Source organism: Drosophila rhopaloa, unplaced genomic scaffold, assembly GCF_018152115.1.
Source record: "Drosophila rhopaloa isolate 14029-0021.01 unplaced genomic scaffold, ASM1815211v1 contig_155, whole genome shotgun sequence".
Lineage (NCBI taxonomy): Eukaryota > Metazoa > Arthropoda > Insecta > Diptera > Drosophilidae > Drosophila > Drosophila rhopaloa.
Window position 1 is genome coordinate 9,139,027 of NW_025335034.1, and position 11,612 is coordinate 9,150,638.

Consider the following 11,612-nt stretch of genomic DNA (forward strand, 5'->3'; position numbering starts at 1 on the left):
CCGTTACTCAGGTAAAGGGAGTGCGAGGGAGATGGAGATAGAAACTTTGATCACGCATAACTTTTTAACGAATGGTCCGATTTGAAAAATTTCTTCTACATTTCGATAGGTATTGATAAACACAATAAAACTGCATTTTTACTTTTCCAAAATATTTAAATTTTTAAAATCGTATATAAGCGATTGTGGGCGTTAAAGGGGGCGTTCCTTTTTGAAACAAACTTGCGCTGCGTAGGAACTCCTAAAATCTACATGCAAAATGCCAATCTTCTAGCTTTTTATAGTTTCCGAGATCTCAGCGTTCATACGGACAGACAGGCGGACAGACAGACGGACAGACGGACAGACGGACATGGCTATATCGACTCGGCTAGTGACCCTGATCAAGAATATATATACTTTATAGGGTCGGAAACGCTTCCTTCTAGCTGTTACATACTTTTGCACGAATACAATATACCCTTTTAGTCTACGAGTAACGGGTATAAAAATCCAAATACAGTCCACAATAAATCGAAAATTTACAACACATACCCGCCGGCAAAATTTACAATAAAATTTTCCGCCATATTGATTACATATATTACATCCATATTACATATATTACATCCATATTACATATATTACATATTTCATATATATATACATACATACATTTATACATATTTTTCTACATAACTACACCCCAATTCCGAAAGCTCAAGTATTTCCGTCGGCCATTCAATAAATATATATTAAATAAATTCCTAAAGCCGACGTGAAATAACTTTTGTGTCTCAGTGTGTTTTTCTTAGTTACATATTTTGGGCACTATCATTCCATACATCTACACATACACGCAAATTGCAGTACCGCAAAAAGCTCGATAATCCCGCGCATTCCAGCGTCACCAATACACAGCCCGCAAAAGTTCGGGCAGTTGTTTTTCAATCATCCCATAAATAAATTCCAACAAAATTAATAAACACCAAGTTCAACTCCAATAAAATTAAACAAATACTGAGAATTACTGCCAGTTCCAAAAGGGGAAAAAAAGGGAGAAATATAAAATACTGTCGCCATCGCGGAACTAGTGGAATCAATTTATTAATTTATTGATTTATTAATTTGTTTCTTCGGTTTCACATTTTTTCCAAAAAAAAAAAACGCCCATTCCAGTATTTTTTTTCTTATTTATTGAGCTTGGTAAATCTACATATATATCGATACTCAATTTTTTCTTTTGGGGATAAAAAAGAAAAATTCGAAAAAAATACCACCCGCATACCACTGAAAGGTATTTTTTTTTTTTTGTCTCCGAATATTTTTAAAATAAAGAAAAACAAAACCAATAATCTCCAAACACTGCCGGGGACATCCAATCCCATCCTAATTCGGCCAACCACCCCCTATAAAATACTAAACGACAAATACCTCATCAAATACAGTATTTTTCAGTATTTTTATTTTGTAGTATTTTTTTGGTATTTTTTTCCATTCTTGCTCCATCGTTCCACCAAAAGCCTGGGGAATATTTTAACAATAATTCAGCCACGCATATCGACTATTTTTGAGCTGGTCGATACCCTATTTCCACCGGTCCATAAGTGGGTCCGTAATTGTTTCTCTGATTTTTGTCCGAAATATCAGCGCGCACATTCCATCCTAACAGCATCCTAGTTTGGTATGTCCAGGGAAAGTTCCAACAAACTATCCCCTGTTCCATCACCGAAAATACCAAAAATCACGGTAAGGACGCCCACACCTAAAAAGGTCAAGACGCCACCTCCCAAAAAGGCTCCTTCTCCCATCGAAAGAACAACGCGAGCCAGCACAAAAATGGTTGCAACGGCTGCCGACCTCGCTATGAGCCAGTTTATTGAAGTCTCGGATCGACTGTCCGAATTGGAATCGCGAATAAATATTCCCTCGGCGGTCCCTCCTACGTTATCCGTCCTCAATATTCGCCGAGACGAAATCCGAGAGGTATGGGTCCGCATCAAAAAAGAGTACGATGCATGTACCGCATGCCTTGGAGCAGCCGGAGAAGGTGCAGCTGACAGCTTGCCAGTCCTCAAGGCTAAGTACGGTTATTGCTACAGCGCGTACGAAAGGTGCGGCGCCCAGATAGCAGATATGATAGCGCAAACTCCGCAACTTCCGCAACCTCCCCCAACGCCAGCTGATCCTTCTCAGACATACATTCCGTCAGGCTGCCGGCTTCCGCCGTGCGATACCGAAGTTTTTACCGGCGACTATCTTCGTTGGCCAACCTTTAGGGATCTATTCACGGCAATTTATATCAACAATCCCAGACTCACTCCTGTCGAAAAATTATTTCACCTTAATGCTAAAACGAGTGGCGACGCTCACAATATAGTTTCAAATTCACCCCTTACTAATGATGGCTTTCGATCAGCGTGGGATAACCTCACTGAGCGTTTCGAAAACAAGCGATTGTTAGTAAACAGTCAATTAAAGATACTTTTCAATGTACCGTCCGTCACACAGGAGTCTGGGTCAGCTTTGAAAGAACTTCAAAGTACCATCCAGGGTTGCCTTACTGCATTAGAAATGTCCGGTATTCAGGTCGAAACTTGGGATTGCCTCTTGGTGTATATGTGCTCGTCCAAACTCCCAAAGCTTACGCTTTCCCTATGGGAGCAGTCCCTCCATAACAAAGCCGAGATCCCTACGTGGCACGAGCTGAACGTTTTCCTAACGGAGCGTCACAGGACACTAGAAGCCATAGATGATGTTCGACCATCAGGTTCTAGTCAGACTCAGCCCAGGGCATCCACTTCCAACTCGGCGTCTCGAAGAATAAATTCATATGAGACAAGGGTAGCACCTAGGCAACCTAGAGGGTGCGATCTCTGTAATAGAGAGAACCATCCTGTACGCACATGCGCCAAATTTCTCCAGATGACGGTCGACCAACGCATCGCATATATAAAAAGAAAACAGCTGTGTTTAAACTGCTTTGCGCGGACACATCAGTTGCGCGACTGCGAAAGCGCACATAACTGCTTCACGTGCCGCGGCCGCCATCACACCCTCCTACACCGAGGCAGCCCATCCCCAGCGCGCGCAAATCCAACGCCAACGCCCAGATCCAGACCAAATACTCTCGGTCCCTCGGCTGCCAGTGGCACGCAGTCAACGCTTCAGAATTATTTTGCGGCAGGCACTAGGTCAGTCCTCCTAGGCACCGCTATAATTAATATATGCCATCGAGGTTCCAATTTCCAAGCGCGAGCCTTAATAGACTCCGGATCTGAGGCGACCTTCATCACTGAGCGCCTTTTCAACCTGATTAAACTGCCGTTCCAGGTTATCCGAGCACAGGTCTCAGGACTTAATCAAACGGTCTCCGCTGAGACCAAAAAGATCTGTCAATTCACGATCCGTTCTCCGACCCGGCCTAGTTTGCAGTTAAACACCACTGCCTACGTGCTTCCACAAATAGCCGGAAATCTTCCTTCATGTCCGCTTCCGCAACATTTCCTGCGAGATCTTCCCGAACTTCCGCTAGCGGATCCAAAGTTTTATGAGAGCGCACAAATAGATATTCTAATCGGGGCCGATATACTTCCATCCATTCTACTAAGCGGTACCCGAGCGAACATCTGTGGCTCGCTTCTCGGTCAAGAGACCATTTTCGGCTGGATTCTAACAGGACCAGTACCCGCTCCGAGGCATGATCAAATATCATCCTTTTCCACGCAAGTTGCACACACGTATGAAGCGTCCCTCGATAAACTCCTCACCAAATTCTGGGAGGTGGAGGATCTGCCAGTAAAAGTGGCAAAAGAATCCGACGTGATTTGTGAGGACAATTTCCTTCGGACCACCACAAAAGACGAGACCGGCAGGTATGTCGTGAGTCTTCCTTTTCGAGATCCTGAGAACATTAATTGCTCCCTAGGACATTCCAGATCCCAGGCGCTGGCTCAATTCTTAAGAAACGAGCAGCGGCTAAAAAGGGACAGTACGTTAAAATCCAAGTACGACTCAGTTATTCAAGAATATCTCGACCTCAATCACATGAGAGAAGTCCTTCCTGCCCACGATTCAGAGTGTTACTACCTGCCACACCACGCAGTGTTAAAACCGGAGAGTACGACCACCAAACTTCGAGTGGTATTCAACGCCTCCAGCCCTTCAGACAATGGGGTCAGCTTAAATGATATCCTTCATGCTGGCCCGGTCCTACAGTCCGATCTAACCATCCAGATCCTGAAGTGGCGATATTTCCGATTTGTGTATAGTGCTGACATCGAGAAAATGTACCGGCAGATCTGGGTAGATCCGAAGCAGACAGCGTTCCAACGTATCTTATTCCGCGATAGGGAAGGATACATTCGAGATTTTGAGCTAAAATACTGTTACGTTTGGGGTCAATTGTGCACCGTTCCTGGCAATTCGGGTTCTGCAACAGCTGGCGACCGACGTGCAACTAACCCATCCGAGGGCGAGTAAAGTTATTCGTGGTTGCATGTATGTCGATGATGTCCTTTCGGGAGCTGACTCTGCAGAAGAGGCTCACCTCACCATTCGCGAGTTGCAGAGTGCCCTCGATTCGGCTGGTTTTCCATTGAGGAAATGGACCTCCAACCACAAAGAAGTTCTGGCTCATATCGGAACCGATCATCTTTTAAATGCCGATTTCCTCGAAATAGATACGGAAAGCACGGCGAAAACTCTCGGAGTCCGTTGGAAAGCAACATCCGATGAGTTTTTCTTCGCCCTCCCCGACCTATCCACCGAAGCTACACTCACAAAACGGCATGTTCTCTCCCAAATTGCGAAGCTGTTTGATCCAGCAGGCTGGCTCGCTCCTTTCGTGGTCTGTGCCAAGATTTTCATGCAGGAGATCTGGCTGCATGATCTAGGGTGGGATGATGAACTTCCAATTGAACTGTGCCAAAAGTGGCGTGATTTCCTTCAAAGCTACTCAGTCCTAGATCAAGTCCGAATTCCCAGATGGGTTTCCTTCCGCCCAGAATTCCGAGTGGAACATCACGGATTCTGTGATGCCTCTCAAAAGGCGTACGGTGCTGCGATCTATGTGCGCGTCGAGATGGGGCACACGACGCTAGTGCATCTTCTCACGGCCAAGACGCGCGTTGCGCCAGTAAAAACTGTGTCGCTTCCCAGACTAGAGCTGTGTGGAGCTCTATTGCTATCCGAGATGGCCGAATCCATCCTCCCCCATATGCCGATGCTGTCCTCGAAACTCCATTGTTGGACCGATTCCACGATTGTGCTTGCATGGCTAGCCAAACCAGCATGCCAGTGGACAACGTTCGTTGCCAATCGGGTATCAAAGATCACCCAGTCCACAGAGGCAGCAAATTGGTCGCATGTTCAATCCGAACACAATCCAGCTGACTTGGCCAGTCGGGGCGTGCCCCTACAAGAACTGGTCGACAACTCCCTTTGGTGGCATGGGCCCACTTGGTTGCAAAAGCCACGAGATCAGTGGCCTGCCCAAAGCACCGACTTACAGGTGACCGAAGTGGAAAGGCGTCCTGTCAAGGCCCATGTTGCGTCCATTCCGACAGAAGACATCCTTGATCGCTTTTCCAAGTTAAATAGAGCTTTACGGGTCTTTGCGTATGTCCACCGTTTTGTCCAGCGATGTAGGAAACAGTCGCCGATTCCGGAAGTCCATCTAGAAGCCCAAGAACTTGTCGCCGCTGAACGGCTCATGGTCATTAGCACTCAGCGCAGATATTTTGCTAATGAATATCGCTGCTTGAGTCAAAAGCGTCCTGTGTCCGCGACAAGTTCCATCCTCTCCTTGAACCCCTTTCTAGATAAGAAAGGGCTTATAAGGGCGTGCGGCCGAATAACGGCCTCCGAAAATTTGCGATATGATGAACGACATCCTATAATCCTCCCGTACGAATGTGCACTCTCGCGACTACTGGTAAACTTTACGCATCTCATAACGTTGAACGGAGGTAACCAGTTAGTCGTACGTCTCACCCGGTCAAGATATTGGGTTCCGAAAATAAAGAACTTGGTAAAGGCCGTTATTAACTCCTGCAAGGTCTGCGTTATCCATAAGAAGCGATTGCAAGTTCAAATGATGGGAAGTTTTCCGAAAGAGCGAGTCTCTTTTTCCCGGCCATTCACGTACACAGGGATGGACTACGCTGGCCCTTTCGACATAAAAAATTACACAGGAAGAGCTTGCCTAATTACAAAAGGGTATGTGTTGGTTTTCGTGTGTTTCTCTACAAAGGCCATCCATCTAGAGCCTACATCCGATCTGACGACCGAGAAATTTCTCGCCGCTTTCGCTCGGTTCGTATCCAGAAGAGGTTGTCCCCGTCAAGTGCAGTCCGACAATGGGAAAACCTTTGTCGGCGCTGCCACCCTGCTCTCCCGAGATTTTCTACAAGCCGTAAAAGAGTCTGTGACTGATGCGTATAGTCATCAGCAGCTCAACTGGCAATTCATTCCTCCGGGGCACCCCATATGGGAGGCCTGTGGGAAGCGGGTGTCAAAAGCTTCAAAACCTTGTTTTACAAGTCCACCGCTACTCGAAAGTACACTTTTGAAGAACTTTCAACCCTCCTAGCGAAAATTGAAGCTTGTCTAAATTCCAGACCGCTATCTCCTATGTCTGAAGATCCCACTGATCTCTTAGCATTGACACCAGGGCATTTTCTAGTCGGCGGACCTCTTCTGTCCATAGTGGAACCCGAATTAAAAGGGGAATCCAAGTCCATTGTGAATCGGTGGCAACACTTAAAGGCGCTCCATCAACAATTCCAAGCTCGATGGAAAGAGGAGTATCTCAAAGAGCTCCACAAGCGTAACAAGTGGCAGTCCCCGACCGCCTCCGCGTTGGCGACATGGTAGTCGTCAAGGAGGACAATCTGCCTCGAATAAGTGGCGCCTTGGCAGAATCGACTCTGTCTTTCTGGGGGCTGACGGCAATGTCCGTGTCGTAAGCATTCTCACGGCACGCAGGATTATCAAGCGTCCCGTGACCAAGGTGGTTCTTCTGCCAGGAGAAAACTCCAACCGTCTTTCTCAACCAACATCCTCCACATAATTCCCCAACAATCCTCGCCATCTAAGCAGTTTCAAAGAAACTTGAAAAGAGCGCTTGCCTCTCCGTCGCGCTCAGCCTCCTCGGCACCGGCTCCGTCACTTGCGTCCATCCTTCAACGGCACAGCGTGAATGTCCTGCCGACGGCCATGGTTACCTTTGGAGACCGGGCTGAAGACCTTTGACCCGGCCGCCCTCATTGACCCGTGTACGCCGACAAGCTGCATCGACGCATCATTGGCGTCCGCATTCCGCTTGCCGACTACGACCGTCGGCGACGAGAGCATCTGCACGGCGACAATTCGGTCGAAGTGCGACAACGGCTTCAAGCTGGAGGTAGTCTTGAAAGTGGAGCCGAACGTCCGCATCCGCACCCCCATCCGAGAGCTCTCGGACACCGTGGTCGGCAGATACGGAGACCTCCCGTTGGCCGACAAACGTTTTTACTTGCCGGCAACCATCTCGGTAGTCCTGGGTGCGGATGTCTACGCCAAGGTCATCCGACCGGGCTTCCATCTGGTCGACGAGGGACTCCCAGTGGCCCAGAAGACGGCATTCGGGTGGATCCTGTCCGGCGCCTGCAGTCAAGCCTAGACGACAGGAGTGGGCTTGTTTTTTTTCTTTTGCAACGCTAGCGATTGCAAGGGGGCGGAATGTTTACGCCGCTCTCCCCTCTTTTAAACTGCCCGCGCTTCCCTCGTAGCGAATGCCCACTCGCCCGCACTGGATGCTCGCGACTCCAGGCTCTCCCGCTCTCCCGCACTGGACGCGTGCGATTCCAGGCTCTCCCGCCTTCCCGCTCCCGGAATCTCTCCACTGCGCTTTGAAACGCAGCGCTTAATTAGGTTTAAGTTAGTCTTTCATTGTCTCAATAGTGAAATACATCGCCCGGCCGGTCCGCGCTATAACACGAAAAAAGTTCACCGAGCCTTTTTGTTCCTTTCTCGCGATCGTCGAGTGTTTTATCAATCTATTCCACAGCTTGCCACCCGGCTACGTTCAACAGCCGCAACGCCCGACGAAGCTGCCTTCCATCGACAAACACCCGCGACGCCCCAACTCTTCAGTCTCCATCACTGCGTTACAAACTTCTAAACAAAATTATAATACCCTCTGCAAGGGTAATAAATCAATACAAAAATAATTAAATAACTAATTAGAACTGTATACCGTTTGTATTTGAAGTACAAAAAAAAAATTGAATTTAGAAATGAAATTCTTCAACATTTTTTTCTGTTATTAAATACGCGCGCAAAGAAATGTAAACACGAAGACAAACAAGAAAGGAAAGCTAACTTCGGGCGGAGCCAAAGTTGAACTACCCTTGCAGAATATTCTGCAAATTATATTCTCCAAAATTATTCATATGATGCATTCTTAATACTCATACAAAATCCCACCTTCCTAACTTTAAAACAAGAGAGAACGCTATAGTCGGGTGCCCCGACTATCAGATACCCGTTACTCAGGTAAAGGGAGTGCGAGGGAGATGGAGATAGAAACTTTGATCACGCATAACTTTTTAATGAATGGTCCGATTTGAAAAATTTCTTCTACATTTCGATAGGTATTGATAAACACAATAAAACTGCATTTTTTCTTTTCCGAAATATTTACATTTTTAAAATCGTATATAAGCGATTGTGGGCGTTAAAGGGGGCGTGGCACCATTTTGAAACAAACTTGCGCTGCGTAGGAACTTCTAAAATCTACAAGCAAAATGCCAATCTTCTAGCTTTTATAGTTTCCGAGATCTCAGCGTTCATACGGACAGACAGACAGACAGACAGACGGACAGACAGACGGACAGACGGACATGGCTAGATCGACTCGGCTAGTGATCCTGATCAAGAATATATATACTTTATAGGGTTAAAAAAGCTTCCTTCTAGCTGTTACATACTTTTGCACGAATACAATATACCCTTTTACTCTACGAGTAACGGGTATAAACACCAAAGTTATGGCATTTCCAATCGTTCAGTTATATGGCAGCTACAGGATATAGTCGGCCGATCCATATCAAATTTGGTAGGTCGGATTAATTGGCCAAAAATAAAACCTATAGGAAATTCCAACTTTCTAACTTTACAAACACCAAAGTTATTTAATTTTCGATCAATCAGTTATATGGCAGCTATAGGATATAGTCGGCCGATCCTTATGAAATTGGATATGTCGGATTGATTGGGCAAAAATAAAACCCATAGAAAATCCCAACTTTCTAACTTAACAAACACCAAAGTTATGCCATTTCGGATCAATCAGTTATATGGCAGCTATAAGATATAGTCGGCCGATCCTTATGAAATTTGGTAGGCCGGATTAATTGGTCAAAAATAAAACCCATAGGAAATCCCAACTTCCTAACTTTACAAACACCAAAGTTATGGCATTTCCGATCAATCAGTTATATGGCAGCTATAGGATATAGTCGGCCGATCCCTTTGAAATTTGGTAGGTCGGATTGATTGGCCAAATATAAAACCCATAGAAAGTCCCAACTTCCTAACTTAACAAACAGCAGAGTTATGCCATTTCCGATCAATCAGTTATATGGCAGCTATAGGATATATTCGGCCGATCCCGGCTGTTCCGACTTATATACTGCGTGCAAAGAAAAGAAGGGTGTGTGCAAAGTTTGAATTCGATATCTTTAAAATTGAGAGACTAGTTCGCGTAGAAACAGACAGACGGACAGACAGACGGACATGGCTATATCAACTCAGGAGGTGATCCTGATCAAGAATATATATACTTTATAGGGTCGGAGATGTCTCCTTCACTGCGTTGCACACTTTTGACCAAAATTATAATACCCTCTGCAAGGGTATAAAAACTGACAAGAAGCTTTTCACACATACAAACAAAACAATGCACTTATTTTTATTAGCCCTACTTACTGATTTTTTGATTCTATTTTCCAGGTTACTTCAAAAGTTTCTTGTATTGAAAACTGCTTGGTATAGCAAGCTAAATAAATAAATAAGTAATATTATATTTAAACAAGAGAGAACGCTATAGTCGAGTGCCCCGACTATCAGATACCCGTTACTCAGGTAAAGGGAGTGCAAGGGAGATGGAGATAGAAACTTTGATCACGCATAACTTTTTAACGAATGGTCAGATTTGAAAAATTTCTTCTACATTTCGATAGGTATTGATAAACACAATAAAACTGCATTTTTTCTTTTCCGAAATATTTACATTTTTAAAATCGTATATAAGCGATTGTGGGCGTTAAAGGGGGCGTGGCACCATTTTGAAACAAACTTGCGCTGCGTAGGAACTTCTAAAATCTACAAGCAAAATGCCAATCTTCTAGCTTTTATAGTTTCCGAGATCTCAGCGTTCATACGGACAGACAGACAGACAGACAGACGGACAGACAGACGGACAGACGGACATGGCTAGATCGACTCGGCTAGTGATCCTGATCAAGAATATATATACTTTATAGGGTTAAAAAAGCTTCCTTCTAGCTGTTACATACTTTTGCACGAATACAATATACCCTTTTACTCTACGAGTAACGGGTATAAACACCAAAGTTATGGCATTTCCAATCGTTCAGTTATATGGCAGCTACAGGATATAGTCGGCCGATCCATATCAAATTTGGTAGGTCGGATTAATTGGCCAAAAATAAAACCTATAGGAAATTCCAACTTTCTAACTTTACAAACACCAAAGTTATTTAATTTCCGATCAATCAGTTATATGGTAGCTATAGGATATAGTCGGCCGATCCTTATGAAATTGGATATGTCGGATTGATTGGGCAAAAATAAAACCCATAGAAAATCCCAACTTTCTAACTTAACAAACACCAAAGTTATGCCATTTCGGATCAATCAGTTATATGGCAGCTATAAGATATAGTCGGCCGATCCTTATGAAATTTGGTAGGTCGGATTAATTGGTCAAAAATAAAACCCATAGGAAATCCCAACTTCCTAACTTTACAAACACCAAAGTTATGGCATTTCCGATCAATCAGTTATATGGCAGCTATAGGATATAGTCGGCCGATCCCTTTGAAATTTGGTAGGTCGGATTGATTGGCCAAATATAAAACCCATAGAAAGTCCCAACTTCCTAACTTAACAAACAGCAGAGTTATGCCATTTCCGATCAATCAGTTATATGGCAGCTATAGGATATATTCGGCCGATCCCGGCTGTTCCGACTTATATACTGCGTGCAAAGAAAAGAAGGGTGTGTGCAAAGTTTGAATTCGATATCTTTAAAATTGAGAGACTAGTTCGCGTAGAAACAGACAGACGGACAGACAGACGGACATGGCTATATCAACTCAGGAGGTGATCCTGATCAAGAATATATATACTTTATAGGGTCGGAGATGTCTCCTTCACTGCGTTGCACACTTTTGACCAAATTTATAATACCCTCTGCAAGGGTATAAAAACTGACAAGAAGCTTTTCACACATACAAACAAAACAATGCACTTATTTTTATTAGCCCTACTTACTGATTTTTTGATTCTATTTTCCAGGTTACTTCAAAGGTTTCTTGTATTGAAAAATTGCTTGGTATAGCAAG

The 11,612-nt window shown here is 44.6% G+C and overlaps 1 pseudogene; it reads left to right on the forward strand.

Moving 5' to 3' along the window:
* Positions 1-1,967: 1,967 nt before the first annotated feature.
* On the forward strand, positions 1,968-6,822 carry LOC123037253 (annotated as a pseudogene).
* Positions 6,823-11,612: the final 4,790 nt, after the last annotated feature.